This window comes from Heterodontus francisci, chromosome 20 (assembly GCF_036365525.1).
Source record: "Heterodontus francisci isolate sHetFra1 chromosome 20, sHetFra1.hap1, whole genome shotgun sequence".
Classification (NCBI taxonomy): Eukaryota; Metazoa; Chordata; class Chondrichthyes; order Heterodontiformes; family Heterodontidae; genus Heterodontus; species Heterodontus francisci.
The window spans coordinates 85,228,924-85,240,536 of NC_090390.1; the positions used below are offsets into that span (position 1 = coordinate 85,228,924).

General features: G+C 43.4%; 1 pseudogene; it reads right to left on the reverse strand.

The window, feature by feature from the left end:
• Positions 1–9,466: 9,466 nt before the first annotated feature.
• Positions 9,467–10,103, reverse strand: LOC137380889 (twisted gastrulation protein homolog 1 pseudogene; annotated as a pseudogene).
• Positions 10,104–11,613: the final 1,510 nt, after the last annotated feature.

The window sequence follows — 11,613 nt, forward strand, 5'->3', positions numbered from 1 at the left end:
CCAGCCACCCAGAAAAAGACCTGTTTATTCCTACTCTCTGTTTCCTGTCTGTCAACCAATTCTCAATCCATACCAGTATATTACCCCCAATCCCATGTGCTTTAATTTTGCACACTAACCTCTTTTGTGGGACTTTATCAAAAGCCTTCTGAAAATCCAAATACATCACATCCACTGGTTCTCCCTTATCTATTCTACTAGCTACATCCTCAAAAATCTCCAGTAGATTTGTTAAGCGTGATTTCCCTTTTATAAACCCATGCTGACTTTGCCCAATCCCGTTTATGCTTTCCAGGTGTTCTGCTATCACATCCTTTATAATAGACTCTAGCATTTTCCCCACTACTGATGTAAGGCTAACTGGTCTGTAGTTCCGTTTTTTCTCTCCCTCCTTTTTTAAATAGTGGGGCTACATTTGCCAGCCTCCAATCTGTAGGATCTGCTCCAGAGTCTATAGAAGTTTGGAAGATGACCACCAATGCATCCACTATTTCCAGGGCCACTTCCTTTAGTACTCTGGGATGTAGATTATCAGGCCCTGGGGATTTGGCAGCCTTTAACCCCTTTAATTTCCCGAGCACTATTTTTTTACTAATATTGATTTCCTTCAGTTCCTCCCTTTCATTCGACCTTTGGTTCCCTAACATTTCTGGGAGGTTATTTGTGTCCTCCTTTGTGAAGACAGAACCAAAGTATTTGTTTAATTGTTCTGCCATTTGTTTGTTCCCGATTATGATTTCCTCTGTTTCTGACTGGAAGGGACCTACATTTGTCTTCACTAATCTTTTTCTCTTCACATATTTATAGAGGCTTTTACAGTCAGTTTTTATGTTTCCCGCAGGTTTACTCTCATACTCTATTTTCCCCCACTTAATCAACCTCTTTGTCCTCCTTTGCTGAATTCTAAACAGCTCCCAATCCTCAGACTTGCTGCTTTTTCTGGCAATTTTATTCGCCTCCTCATTGGATCTAATACTATCCCTAATTTCTTTTGTAAGCCATAGTTGAGCCACCTTTCTGATTTTTTTTTCCCGCCAGACAGGAATGACTAATTGTTGTAATTCATGCACATGTTCTTTAAATATTATCCATTGCCTATCCACCGTCAATCCTTTCAGTAAAGTTCCCCAATCCACCATAGCCAACTCGCATCTCATACCTTCATAATTCCTTTATTTAGATTCAAGACCCTAGTTTCGGATTCAACTACTTCATGCTCCATCTTAATGAAGAATTCTTTCATGTTATGGTCGCTCCGCCCCAAGGGACCCCACACAAGATTGTTAATTGATCCTTTCTCATTGCACAATATCCAGTCTTTGATAGCCTGTTCTCTAGTTAGTTCCTCAACATATTAGTCTAAAAAACCATCACATACACACTCCAGGAAATTCTCCTCCACTGTATTATTGCTACTTTGGTTTGACCAATCTATATACAGATTAAAATCACCCCTGATTACAGTTGCACCCTTATTGCATGCATCTCTAATTTCCTGTTTAATGCCATCCCTTGCATCTCCACTACTGTTTGGGGGCCTATAGACAACCCCCACCAATGTTTTCAGCCCCTTGGTGTTTCTTAGCTCCACCCATACAGATTCCACATTATGATTTTCCGAGCCAATATCCTTCCTCACTATTGCATTGATTTCCTCCTTTACTAACGACACTACCCTTTCACCTTTCCCTCTATGCCTGTCCTTCCTAACTATTGAATACCCCTGGATGTTCAGTTCCTATCCTTGGTCACCTTGCAGTCGTGTCTATGTAATCGCTACTATATCATAGCCGTTTATATCTATTTGTGCTGTTAATTCATCTACCTTATTGCTAATGCTCCGAACATTAAGACACAATGCCTTTAGACTTGTCTTTTTAACATTTTTAGTCATCTTAGCTTTATTTTGCACTACGGCCCCATTTGTTTCTCGCCCTTGTTTTCTCTATCTTCCACTTTTGCTTCTTACTTTTCTGTCTTTCATTTCTATCCTTGTTTCCCTCTCCTCTGTCTTACTGCTCAGATTCCCATCCGCCTGCCATTCTAGTTTCCACAAAGCTCTCAACCTCATGCAGTGATGCCAGCTGCTGCTCAAGTTCCAAAACCCGGAGTCCAAGCTGCTGCAACTGACGACACTTCCTGCATATATGGTTATCCAGGACACAGGAAGAGACATGGAGTTCCCACATAGCACAGAATATGCACTTCAGAGGTTGGAGCAGCCCTCTATCTATTAAGTGATAAAACTTGGTTCTACAAATAAACCCTGCTATTATTAAACCCTGCTACTAATAATCCCTGCTACTACTAATACTAACTTTACCAGTAGTAATAAACCTTACCAATATTAATAAACCTTACTTAGAAAGTAAAGGGAAGGCTCACCAGCTGCTCACTTGTTACTTGTTATTAATACTTAATATTTTTAATGTTTTCAAACTGTGATTTGTTTAGACTCAGTGTCGAAACAGCAATACTCACCAGCCAATCAACTCATGACTTTCAATGATGTCCCAGTTTGATCTTATTTTTCAAACTGCCTGTACTCCTGTCTGCTGCTCTCCCAGAAGTTATGTGCAACCCTGTATTGAACCTTGGTTAGACCACACTTGGAGTACTAAGAGCAGTTTTGGTCTGCATATTATAAAAAGCCCTGGAGCAGGTGCATAAAAGATTTACTAGAATGATACCAGAACTGGGAGGTTATAGCTATCAAAAAAGTTTGAACAGGCTGGGGATCTTTTCTCTAAAGAGAAGACTGAGGGGTGACTTGATAGAGGTCTTTAAGATAATGAAAGGGTTTGATAGGATAGATGTAGAGAAGATGTTTCCCCTTGTGGGGAGACCAGAGCTAGGGGTCATAAATATGAAATTGTCACTAATAATATATACTCACAATAAGGAATTCAGGAGAAACTTCCTTACTCAGAAAGTGGTTAGAATGTGGAACTCGCTACCACAAGGAGTGCTTGAGGCAAATAACACAGATGTATTTAAGGGGAAGCTGGATAAACACATGAGGGAGTGAGGAATAGAAGGATATACTGATAGGGTGGCACAGTGGCGCAGTGGTTAGCACCGCAGCCTCACAGCTCCAGCGACCTGGGTTCAGTTCTGGCTACTGCCTGTGCGGAGTTTGCAAGTTCTCCCTGTGTCTGCGTGGGTTTCCACCGGGTGCTCCGGTTTCCTCCCACAGCCAAAGACTTGCAGGCTGATAGGTAAATTGGCCATTGTAAATTGCCCCTAGTGTAGGTAGGTGGTAGGAGAATGGTGGGGATGTGGTAGAGAATATGGGATTAATGTAGGATTAGTATAAATGGGTGGTTGTTGGTTGGCACAGACTCGGTGGGTCGAAGAGCCTGTTTCAGTGCTGTATCTCTAAATAAAATAAAATAAATAGACACCAGCACAGACCAGTTGAGTCGAATAGCCTGTTTCTCTCCTGTAAGTTCTATAAACGATGTATTTCAGTCTGTATTTTGAGTGGGCTGCCTGCAAATTTCTAAAAATAAAAATCTATTTCTTCTCCCAATTATTTTTGTGTCACATGGTGAACCTTGGGTCTATACACTTCCTTTTCACTTCCCTCAGTATCTGACCACACTTCACGGACACTGAATTAAGTTGAAGTGTAGCCAAGTACGGCAGCTAAATCCTACCAACAACAACAACTTACATTTATATAGAATCTTTAACAGAGTAAAAAAACATCCCAAGGTGCTCAACAGAAATGTTGTCTGTCAAATACTGACACTGAGCCACATAAGGCGATATGAAGACAGGTGACTAAAAGCTTGGCCAAAGAGCTAGGTTTTAAGGAGCGTTTTAAAGGAAGAGAGAGGCAGAGAGACGGAGCGGTTTAGGGAGGGAATTCCAGAACGCACTGCCCAAGAGATAAATGAGCAGTTGACCTGTTTTTTGATGTTTTAGGTAAGGAGGAATAGTCAACCAGCAAAGCAAAACACCCGATGTGAAATCTTGATCCCAAACCCCCGCCTCATGATCCAGTTGCTGACTTACTCTTCACAATAGAATGAACCTGCATTTCTATAGCGCCTTTCACAAATCTCAGGACATCCCAAAGTGCTTCACAGTCAGTGTTATGTTATGAAGTGTGGTCAGTGTGGTAATGTAGGAAATATGGCAGCCATTAAGATTAAGGGAGTGATCTAATTGAGGTGGATATGATGGTTAACGGATTTGTAGGTTAGATTAAAAAGTGAAAAAGACTTGCATTTATATAGCACCTTTCACGACCACCAATCATCTCAAAGCACTTCACAGCCAATGTTGTATTTTGAAGTGCAGTCACTGTTGTAATATAGGAAACGTGGCAGTCGATTTCCACACAGCAAGATCCCACAAACAGAAGAGTGATAAAGACCAGATAATCTGTTCTTTTGTGATGTTAATTGAGGGATGAATATTGGCCCCAGGATACTGAGGATAACTCCCCCTGCTCGTCTCCAAAATAGTGCCATGGGATCTTTTACATCCACCCAAGGGGGCAGATGGGGCCTTAGTTTAACATCTCATCTGAAAGACGGCACCTCTGACAGTGCAGCACTCCCTCAGCACTGCACTGGGGTGTTAGCCCGGACTTTCATGCTCAAGCCCTGGTGTGGGTCCTGAATCTAGAATCTCGTGACCTAGAAGGCAACAGTGCTGCCCACTGAACCACAGCTGACACACAGGGAGAAACTATTTCCTCCAGTGGGGGGAGTCCAGAACAAGGGGCCAGAACCTTAAAGGTAGAGCCAGGCCATTCAGGAATAATGTCAGGAAACATTTCACACAAAGGGTAGTGGAATAGAATCGAAGAGGCCTCAACGTCAGGATCCGTGGTGGGGGTTCGGTGGAGGGGTGGCCTGATATGGCACTGGATGAGGCCCGCCACGGACCTCAACGCCCGCAGGGTCCGGCCCGATCCTCCGTGGTGGCCCTCCGACCCCCCCACCCCAACGCTGGGCGACGGGACCACAATCAGCAAATGCAAATTAATAAAATTAACAGATTTACATACACTTACCATTAAACTTGAAGTCCAGCTGTGATCGTCAGCCTGGCGGTTGGCACTCCACTTTGGATCCCCGTCCGGGGAAAAGAGGCTCGACACTGATGGGGAGGGGGGAGGAGGTAAGTTTCTCAGTGCAGGGGGGGTGGGGGTCACGGGGTCAAGTAAACATAATGGGTGTCGGGTTAGAGTTGAAAGTTCGTGCAGTTTGGTGGGGGAAGGTCAGATGGTAAAAGTAAGTCTTTTTGGGGCGGAAGGGCAAATAATTCGTTTAATTGTTATTGGGAGGGTGGGAGAGGGGCAAAAGAAGTGTATTTTTTAAATGGAATTAAATCTATCTTTAAATATTTAAATATGCCTGTCGGGCTAACAGCCCTTTAAAAATTGCCCAGGACGGACAGCCCCGCCCCCTCCATGTGACTGCGGCGGGGGCGGGACCAGCCCCGGCTCTTTAAATGAGCCACCGTCCTCGGAATCGCGGCAGCTCTTTGGCGTGTGGCGAGTTACAAAATCCAGCTCATAGACTCACGCAGGACAGAAAAAGGCCATTTGGCCCATCATGCCTGTGCTAGCTCATTAAGGGAGCTATCCAATTAGTCCCACTTCCTCGCACCTTGCCCACAGGCCTGCAAATCTCTCCTTTTTAATTAAATATCCAATTCCCCATTTAAAAGTTATTCTTGAATCTGCTTCTACCACCCTTTCAGGCAGCGCGTTCCAGATCACAACAATATTGACTTGAGGTGTCAAGTTTCTTATCATCTTGAGGCAGCAGCAAAAAAAAAACTGCCCGTAATTGGGCGCAAAATTTCTCAATCGCTGTTGGTGAAGTGGAGAGGGACTTTAGAGAGAGATGACACAACAGCTGAGGTTCACTACTGGAACGCTGCATCCAGTCCATGCAGCCGCCACACTACCATCCTTAACTGAATAAGCAGCACAAAAAAATAAAATAAATTCAAAGTTACTAAAGTGTTTGAGTGGAAACCTATCAGTACTATAATAACCGACAAAGGGAGACCTGCTGTAAAATTGTTTATCGGACCATCAGTGAATTGACAACATTTAATGAAAGTGGAATGAAACATCTGCATGCTCCATAGCACTGTGAATAAACACTCGACAGCTTAGCAGGTGACTTTATTAAATAAATAATTTCTGTTTGAATGCTAACTCCCCTCCGCTCCAGCTCCAAATCTTCTCTGCCTTCCAATTCCACAACGCCAAGCTAAGGATAGAGTTGCGATGCAAAGGAGTGGAAGTGATGCTACAGTTTATTTAAATCTCTGATTAGACTCTGTCTGGAAGCATTATTGGGTTCAGTTCTGGGCACCCCCTCCTCAGGAAGAATAGACTGGCCATGGAGAGGGTACACTGTAGATTCACAGAGGGCTAAAAGGATTCAGCAATGAGGACAGGTTGTGTAGACTCGGTTTGTAGTCCCTCGGGTATGGAAGATTAATAGATGATGTAATTGAGATGTTTAAAAGGATTTGACACGGTAGAGAGAGATAAACTATTTCCTCTGGTGGGGGGGAGGTGTGGTGGGGGGGGAGTCCAGAGCAAGGGGGCAGAACCTTCAAATTCGAGCCAGGCTGTTCAGGGGTGATGTCAGGAAGCACTTCTTCACACAAAGGGGAGTGGAAATCTGGAACTCTCTCCCCCCAGAAAGCTGCTAAGGCTGGGGGATCAACTGAGAATTTCAAAACTGAGATCGATAGATTTTTATTGGGTGAGGGGATTAAGGGATAGCGAAGCACAGCAGGTAGAAAGTACAGATCAGCCATGATCTAACTGGATTGCAGAACAGGCTCGAGGGGCTGAATGGCCTTCTGTTCCTATGTTTCTTCCCCAAGCGCAGATTTCTCCTACGTGAACCCAGATACTCAGTTTTAAAGAAACATTTTTGTTCATTCACTGGGTGTGGGTGTCATTGGCTCAGCCAGTATTTATTACCCATCCCTACTGGTCCTTGAGAAGGTGGTGGTGAGGAACTGCCTTCTTGAACCGCTGCAGTCCATGTGGGGTAGGTACACCCACAGTGCTGTTAGGAAGGGAGTTCCAGGATTTTGACCCAGTGACAGTGAAGGAACGGCGATATAGCTCCAAGTCAGGATGGTGTGTGACTTGGAGGGGAACTTGCAGGTGGTGATGTTCCCATGCATCTGGGTTGCAGGTTTGGAAGGTGCTGTCAAAGCAGCCTTGGTGAGTTGCTGCAGTGCATCTTGGAGATGGTACACACTGCTGTGATTGTGCGTCGGTGGTAGAGGGAGTGAATGGTTAGTAGATGGGGTGCCAATCAAGTGGGCTGCTTTGTCCTGGATGGTGTCGAGCTTCTTGAGTGTTGTTGGAGCTGCACCCATCCAGGCAAGTGGAGAGTATTCCATCACACTCCTGACTTGTGCCTTGTCGATGTTGGACAGGCTTTGGGGAGTCAGGAGGTGAGTTACTCACCGCAGGATTCCCAGCCTCTGACCTTCTCTTGTAGCCACAGTATTTGGTGGGTGGGTTGCTCAAACATTAAGGTCATCAGACTCTGTCCAGCAGGGAGAATCACCGTATAATGAACTAGGTGTGAGAACCCTTGCTATTTTCTCTCACCTATTTCCCTCACATCTCACTTGTAGGCTGCAGGTACTGAGGCTAACTACTATTCTCCAACTGCTGCCCAGGCTCAGCTCAACTAACCCATCAACAACAACCTGCATTTAAATCACGCCTTTAACAATGTGCTTCACAGCAACATAATGTGACAAGATTTGACACAGAAGACAAGCTATGAAAGGAGATGAGGACAGGTGCCCACAAGCTTGGCCAAAGAGATTTGTTTTAAAGAAGGCAGTGTCTTAAAGGGGGAGAGAGAGGTTGAGAGGTTTATATTATAGGAATAAATAAATTACCCTGGTCAACACTCCAGCAAATTACGTGGATGAGAAACTTTACTTAAACTGGAGCTATAGTAAATGGATCCGTGTCTTTTTAAATTAAGGTGTTCTCATATCTTTGTTGAATTAAAGAATGTGCATTTATATAGCATATTTCACATTCTGAATGTGCATTTATATAACATCTTTCACATTCTGAATGTGCATTCATATAGCATCTTTCACATTCTGAATGTGCATTTATATAACATCTTTCACATTCTGAATGTGCATTCATATAGCATCTTTCACATTCTGAATGTGCATTTATATAGCATCTTTCACATTCTGAATGTGCATTCATATAGCATCTTTCACATTCTGAATGTGCATTTATATATCATCTTTCACATTCTGAATGTGCATTCATATAGCATCTTTCACATTCTGAATGTGCATTTATATATCATCTTTCACATTCTGAATGTGCGTTCATATAGCATCTTTCACTACCTCAGGACATCCCAAAGTGCTCGCAGCCAGTGAAATACTTTTTGAAGTGTAGTCGCTGTTATAATTTGGAAATACGGGGGCCAATTTGTGCACAGCAAGACCCCATAAATAGCAATGAGATAATGACCAGATCATCTGGTTTTTAGTGATGTTGACTGAGGCTTAAATATTGGTATGACACCAGCGAGAACTGCACTTTTCTTCTTCAAAATAGTGACGCTGATCTTTTACATCCTCCTGAGAGAACAGACAGGGCCTTGGTTTAACATCTCATCTGAAAGACAGCATCTCCAACAGTGTAGCACTCCCTCAGTACTGCAGTAGAAGTGGCAGGCTGGATTTTTTTTTATTCTTTCATGGGGATGTGGGCATTGCTGGCAAGGCCAACACTTATTGCCCATCCCTAGTTGCCCTTGAGAGCAGAATGGCTTGCGAGGCCATTTCAGAGGGCAGTCAAGAGTCAACCACATTGCTGTGGGTCTGGAGTCACATGTAGGCCAGACCAGGTAAGTATGGCAGATTTCCCTCCCTAAATGACCAGAATTTCTTTTTATGACAATTGACGGAAGCTTCACAAGAACACAAGAAACAGGAGCAGGAGTAGACCATACAGCCCATCGAGCCTGCTCCACCATTCAATACGATCATGGCTGATCTTGGACTTCAATTCCACTTTCCTTTTTTTTAAATTATTTTGTCACAACAGGAGATCAGTTTATTCATCACACAAATAGGTTTGCGTAGCAGGCATAATGGATAAGGAACAGTACAAAAATTAAAAGACAGAAAAGCTACACCTGGTTTATTCTGAATATCTCCCTATGTCGGAACAGCGTTAAAAAGCAATGCGTTTTTTTTTAAATTACAAAACATCACCAGTAAATTACACCACAAAATAAAATCTGCAGTTTCAAATTTCATGATCAAACATCCATTTTATGCATACATTCTTAAGCATGAAGTGCAGAAATTTAACAAAATAGACAAACAAAATAAAACCTCGCTTCACAAAACGATCACCATCTTTAATCCATGGCTGATACAGATTGTCTTCACATCTTTACAGCTCTTGTCTTCAAAAGGTGCAGTTCATGCACTTTGTTGCCATAATCAGTGGAGTCTGGGCTTGTACATTCGCAGCAGGCATTGTGAAATCATCGGTATTTTGAAGCACCCATGGACTGACACGAATTCCTACACCAATGGAAGGACATGCAATCATCAAAGTTAACCACTGTGCATTGAGGTGCTTTCTCACTCTCAAGTTGTACTTGGGGACTGTCTTCAGGCAGTAATACATTTTGGAGCGGAGACGTGTCAAGGATTTCCAAAAACGAGACCACGTTTTCATGATAGGTGAGCTCTTCGGAGACAGGGAATGATACAATGTTCCAGTGCAGGTGAATTTCATCTTCTGTCAGAGCACGGGACAGTGATGGGATGGGGTCAAGAAGCTCCTCTACTGTGCCCTTTGAGGTCAGTCATGTATTGCTATAGCTCCTGGTATTGCACATTCCCACACAGTCGCAGCACTCGTCCTTACAACATGAACAGTTCCCATCCATAGGACGGCATTGACACAGTTCCTGGATGAGGGACTTGCTAACATCACTAATGCACAAAGCCTTATTGCATGCACTGGCACTGGTGAACCAACTTGCACACAACACAGCAGCAACTATGAGGACTGCAACATACCTGGAATTCTTCATCATTCTCAGATGAGGCAATCGATGCCTGGCACTGCCAAGCTGCACCCTTGCCGCAGTCCGGCAGCGCCCAAACTCTGTCCACTCAGCAACCAACACTAATGAAATGTCCCTGTCTCCCGAAGGAGTTTAACTGCTGAGTGAGTGAGGAATGAGTGACTGCACCATTCATGGCACCATCACAGAGACTAGTTTTCAATTCCAGATTTTAACTAAATCATGAATTGAATTGAAATTCCACCAGTTGCTGTGGTGGGATTTGAACCCATGTCCACAGGGCATTATTGTGGGTCTCTGGCTTACTAGCTCAATGACATTACCGCCACGCCACCGCGTCCCTCTATTTTGTGCCCACGTCTCTAGACTGAGACCTGAATCCACAACCTTTTGAGTCAGAAGTGAGCATTCTAGGCACTGAGCCAGGGCTGACACTCGGGCAAGAGAGTAAGGAGCAATTGCATGTAGTGGTAGAGGGTTCATCCTTATTAGGAGTCAAATCACAAAACTCACTTTAACTGGGAGAATCCCAATTCAAAAGGAGTCTTTAATGGGTTGATTCTTATAGGCTCCTGACGGTGGAACCCTATTTGAAAAGGGGACCCTATGGGCTGCTGTCTTTTTAAGAGGAATCCTGATGGGAAACTGCCCCTTTAAAGAGGCTGTGATGAGGAATTTCATTCCTTAATTTCATATTTCTCTTCATTTTTCTTTTTGGAATGTTTCGGTTGTATTACTATTACATTGAAATACTAGAGGCAACAAATGAAAGATAGTCACTAATAAACCCACTAGAGATTTCAGGGAATACCTTTTTACCCAGAGAGTGGTGAGAATTTGGAACTCACTACCACAGGGAGTGGTTGAGGTGAATAGAACAGATACATTTAAGGGGAAGCTGGAAAAAACACATGAGGGAGAAGGGAATAGAAAGATATATTGATAGGGTGAGATAAAGAGGGATGGGAGGACGTTTATGCGGAGTGTAGACCAGCACAGACCAGTTGGGATGAATGGCCTATTTCTGTGCTGTGAAACATTATGTAATTCTATGAATTGTACATTATTCATTGCAGGGCCTGAGGGGGAGACAATTTTATTGTCAAGGATCGCTGATCTCTCAGATTCTAATGAGCAAATATTTTCTATCATTTTTTCCCAAGGCTGTTTGTACAATCCTGTGCCCACACCTCCTGAATCCCATTCTTTACCAGCCATTCATCCATCTCATTTCTTTAAATGTTATACATCAGTGAATGGGCATTGTTATGGACACATGGTAGCGGGTATGGGTGATTCCACTATTCACTTCCCAACTGACTGCAATCGTATTTTGTTTAAAATGATGAGTTAGCTCCTGAGTGCTTTATATGCCAGATAAAGAGACAGTGACAGGTTTTCTTATAGGTTTAAAACAGAAGATTAACTATTTATTGAACAATATTCATTCCCTGAAATGTTCGCAACACCACTCACTCTCACTCTCATTCACTCTCACATGCACTCTCAAGGGAAG